Here is a 5,636-nt window from a genome sequence, read left to right as displayed (position 1 = left end):
ACATCCTTGTGCCCTGCTTCCTTGAGAGCAGCTGTTAGTTCCTCATCAGATATGTCCTCTCCAAATGGCCCAATGACTCCAGAACACATTGTCTGGTTCAAAGGAAGACGACACTTCACACTCCATGAGCCAAGTTTATTTACACGTAGAAGTTGATTCAGATCATTAGGGGCATCCTCTTTCACAGTCACCACAAGGAGCTGGCGTCTGGAGTTCTTAGTAAAGTGGCTAATGCCCACTTGACCAAATGGTGATTTAGCCAGAGCTGTGCTAATAGCAATATCATTAGAGAAGAACTTACTCAATGGGCGAGCGCCAGGGCCATCAGGATCTGCAACAGGTTCTATGATAATTACTTTATTGTTAGAGTCAGGATGATTTGGGATTGGCATGGATGCGTGTTGCTGAGATTCAAATTTATCATTGGCATTCAGAAGGTTGTTGTTATAGCTTTCCAGCCTAGGTAGGAAGCCCTCAAATGTATCTGTGTCGACAGTGTCGTTAACATGTAAGTCGTCCATGTCATGTACCTCAACCTCTGGCTCTGCACTAGGTAGGACAGTGTCATTGGGGCTGAGAGGCGGCATTTGAGACCAGGTCGGTATTGCACTTCCAGAGAGATTAGGCTTAGAGAGTGATGCAGATTGAGAGTTGGTCTCGGAGCAGTCAGATGATACTGAAGCAGTATCACCCTGTTCCTTTTTCCTGCGTTTGGGCATTTTATCCGTTTTTTGTGTAATTTGACGGATTCAACTATTAATGCAATGAAAAATTCAACTATCAATGCAATAATCTCAATTAACTATTCGTCGTCAGATGTCGATAAATGGGCAGAAAAACTTACACACGTCCGTTGTCGTCCGTAGCTTCAACCGGAATCCTAGGCGAAGTCTCACGCACTCCCGGACAAGCAGCAAAAGCTGGTGCTCTTATTCTATTGCACCGGAAAAATTATAGTTCGCTTGAATATATTGTCTGTTTGATTTTTATTTTTACGTGCTTATTATAATAAATAAATTCAACTTGTTTACGATTGAGCCTCGTCACGGAACAAAACAAGCAGCATATTTCAACACCTGTGTTATAAGCATAATAATTAAAATTTATTGCTTACAGTTTAAAAAAAATAATAATAATTAAAAAGCAAAATTTGTTCAAATTATAATTTGTTATTTTTTATTATTAATTTATTACGCTTGTATTGAATAAATAAATGAAAAATAAATAAACTAATATAGAAATAAAAAACAGTAGGATGCTTTTAAATTAACTAAACTAAGCTCTGATTTAGCAAAATTGAAGGCCAATAGAATACAAATTTAATTAAGGTTCACCTAAATTTGCCAATGGAAAATAAGGTTTGGTTAATATCCCGGATTTTTAATAAAAAATTGAACGACTATTCAACACATCACAATCTGAATTACTTTCCAATATATCATCGTACATCATCATTTGCCCAGTATAATGATTTATCTATTCGCAAATTGCAAATAAAAAATTATTTCCCCGACATCCTGAAATTTCACTGAAGAAATGTCCGTAGTTATGGTCGACCTCCATAATATGTGGTAGATCTGTAGTGGATGAACCTAATAATATGTAATTTGAAATGGATTTAAATGTAAATTAACAGTTTGAATACCGCCTTAATTGTATTCATGCGCTGGAATTTGAACAGTGTAGATCTTTCTGTTTTGAAGATGTTGATAAATTAACTCCATGTCATGCTCTAATGCTCAACGCTTTTTCACAGGCCTTTCTCCTTTTATCTTGTATTCACGAATACCTAATAAACTATTCAAACTCGTCCACTACCTATTATCCTTCATGTAGGGAAGCGTTACCAAGACCTTCGATTGCACACGTAACTCTAGCGTCAAATCATAAGTAAATCTAGCGTCAAATCACACGTAACTCTAGCGTCAAATCATCGACAACCCTCACTCACTGCGTTATTCCGACCCATCCTCGGTACCTACCGCAGATTTAAGAAATCAATGATGAACACTTTTGATTAAGAAATCAATGGCGAACACTTTTAATTAAGAAATCAATGACGAACACTTTTAATTCCACAGTATTCGTTTTGCAAATAACTAGTCACTCATTTACACATCTCCTGTGTCTGTATTAATGTTATATTGAGCTACAACAACCGTAGCATTTAGCGTGTACAACAACTGAACGAATACAAGTAAGTAGGCCTAACGCTGCGGCTATTCTCATAGGTTGTTCAAGTATCTTTAATGAAATCCAAACGAACTTACTTGACAGCACACAAATTGCAAGACTTCGCTCTTCATTAAACTGATCCATGTTTATTTACTTAAGTTAGGATATCTGAATAATTGTCAATTAAATTTCATTTTTGGAAAGCATAACATTAGTCTTTCGATTCTTAAAAATGTATTCAGAGTGAAACTTGTATAAACTTATTGCTTCATAAGTGAAAAAAAAATTCATTAAGATCTTGTCATGAACAAATTGAAGCGCACGGCGCGCCGTTACGACGATTCGAGTGGCAGCTTAATTACAAATATAAGCGATATGAACAGTTTGTGGGTCTCACGATACAACGTGAGGCCTCTCAGTCCGTCCTTTAAATTCAGCAAGGTGTGTCCTCAATCTCGCCAGTCAGTCAGAACTCAGTAGTGAGAACCGTATGACATTCGTCCTAAGCACCTCGACCCAGTAAAATTATTCACCGATTTTCTACTAAAGGCAACACAGTTCATCTGATGATTCGCTAAGAGCTACAGTGTTACAGTTCCAAATCAATCCGAAATAATGTATTTATGGAACAATGCTCTAACTTGTAACGTGTTTTTCGCTCTCGTTTTAATAACCCTCTCAAATCGAATAAAAAACTTGCTTGTGGTCTCAAATCAGAACTATATAACCTAGCCTGAAGAAATCAAAAGTCTTCTCATGTAAAGTTTTATTCGCTAAAGTAAACGATACTGATGGATGCGACTGATTCTATGGAGCAGAGTTGCGGTTAAAATTAAATATATACTTGATTGCTGGTGGAAAGAAATTAGAGGATTGTATGACCAACGATAGATCTACATGAACAAATATGTAAAAATATTACTCAAAAAGTTCAAATGCAGAAGAGGTGTATGTACAAGTCAGCTCCAATTTATCAAATTAGTGATATATGAATTTAATAATAGAATGGAATACCACTTTGGCGTTCTCATAAATTTAACACTTATGACTTCTCGTTAACGAAAGGCATCCAAAATATTTTCATATTGATTATATCATTAATTCGCTGTAATCACAAGCAAACCATAAATATAAAGGTGAAGAACATTCCATAATAAATTTCTTATATTTTCGAAGAAAAGTTTGGTAGACAACTCAATCATTAGTTCATGTATAATCAAGAGACCGACGAAACGTAAACGGAAGATATAGAAACTTACTAGCACAAGTAGCACATGGATAGCCAGATAAAAGGGCGAATAAACGTAAAAAGACCTGTCTATCTGAACAAGTTTTTACAGTCTCAAATTATAACTCAAGTGTAATAAAAACGACTATGTTCAAAAGAGTATTTTCAATGAGTTTCATAATAAATTTTTATAAACAAAACGAACCAAAAAGATAAAAAATGTAACTCAGTACTCTCTGCAGTGAGTGACACAGAGCGCATTTTCTCATCGACGAAAACACGAAGTCACGAACGGACAGACAGACGGACGGATATGGCAAGCACAATAGTGCATTTTTTCATAAATGAAAAAATGCGTTAAAAATTGTCAAGATTTAATATATTAAATAATGTAATTATGATATCGTGCATTTGAAAGTTGATATGGGTTCTTACGCTCTGCTGCACTGAATTTTTCGAAGTCAGCTGGACAGGATTATCAAAATACCGCAAAGTACACGTAGCGACTAACGTGTTTCGTAAGTGCAGCTAAGTGGACGTAACTTGAGACGGAAGGAATATGAAAACATATCCGCGCTTATGCTACGGCCAAGAAGTTGTGCTTATCTTTTTGCCTGCTTTGTGTTTGTGGTTATGCGAGTTACGCACAACTACTGAGTGGGTGAAATGTTTCAATTCATAGATTTAGTAACAACATGCGAATTTGAGAAGAATTCTGATGAATAATTTTACGAATAATATGTGATGGTGCTATAGGTGAACAAATTTCTATAATGTACGTTTGTCCTATGGATTCATTTGCCTCGCATGCGACTTGTAAATTTAAAGCGAATGTTATGCAGCATATGCTAGTACCTTACGATAGTTCACTTCGTTATCGTAAAATATCTCTAAACAATGTCAAATAAAAATTCTATATGACTTGAATAGCGTTTAGCCGACCATTGTTTCTAACTCCAAAGATTAAATTACTCTATGACTCCCATTGATTCACGCACGCGCCTAAACTTAAAAAGGTCTCTAGTTTGGTGTAGCGTTTTGCTGACCGTTTAAGACCAATTTCATGCGTGACAGTTATCAGTTAATCAACTAGCTGATATATTACACCCAGAAACCTTAAATAATTTCAGCTACTGCGCAGATGTAAAAGTCGCAAATATCTCGAGATCTGTGAAGTCCATTTGCGACAGTTTTGGTAAATAAACTATTTCAGAAAAGACTAAACCCACATGACAGAAATAGTTACCGCCACTGCTCGAGTGTAAAATAAACAAATTACTCAAGTGATGTGAAGTTTCCATTCTTCGTTTGCCACAGTTATAGCCTATAGGATAATTTACTAGTCCAGAAACAGCTAAACCTACTTACCTGAAATGACTACAGCCATTGCATAAGTGTTATATGAACAGATTTTTCGAGACCCTATTTAATTTCTGACAATTTTCGGTCAACTAAGTAGTTCAGAAAAAAATGAAACATTCATAACTGAATTTTTATAAAAACAGCAACTGAGTCATAAAGACAGCAACTGCGTAGCTATACAATTAACAAAATTTTCAAGTTATGTGAAGATCAAAGTCCATTTGCGGCAGTTTTCGGTTAAATAAATTATTTGAAATGAATAAACCCAACTACTTTTAATCATATCAGCCATTGCGTAGGTGTAAAATTAACATGTATCTTGAATTTAGTGGATACCACAGCTAGTTTGTATGTGACAGTTATCATTACATTAACTGATTCAGAAACAACTGAACATGTATACCTGCTTTTATTCCGCATGGCACAAGTGTAAAATTAAGATTTTTTCAAGTTGGTGAAGACCTAACTTCATTTGGACAGTTATTGGCTAGTTATTTAATTCAGAAGCAACGAAACCCACACTCCCGAAAATATTACAGCAACTGCGAATGTGTAAAATTAATATTTGTCAAGAGTTTGGTGGACACCCACTTTTATTCCTGACAATTACAGTATCTGCGAATTAAATAATTAAGATATGAATGATCACACCACATACATAAAATTATTGCTACCATGCACATGTGTAATGTTAATTAATTTCTCCAGCTTTGTGGAGACCCAATTTCATTGCTGACAGTTCTCGGTTCGTAATCTTTTCAATAAACTTATAAACCCGTGAAATTATTGAAGAAACTGCGTGTTATAAAATATAACGTATTTCTCGAGTTTGGTGAGTTATTTCTCGAGTTATCGGTTAATTAACAAATTC

Source organism: Hyalella azteca, unplaced genomic scaffold (genome assembly GCF_000764305.2).
Source record: "Hyalella azteca isolate HAZT.00-mixed unplaced genomic scaffold, Hazt_2.0.2 contig11259, whole genome shotgun sequence".
In the NCBI taxonomy this organism is placed as follows: Eukaryota; Metazoa; Arthropoda; class Malacostraca; order Amphipoda; family Hyalellidae; genus Hyalella; species Hyalella azteca.
Note: the sequence above shows the minus strand (reverse complement) of the source record.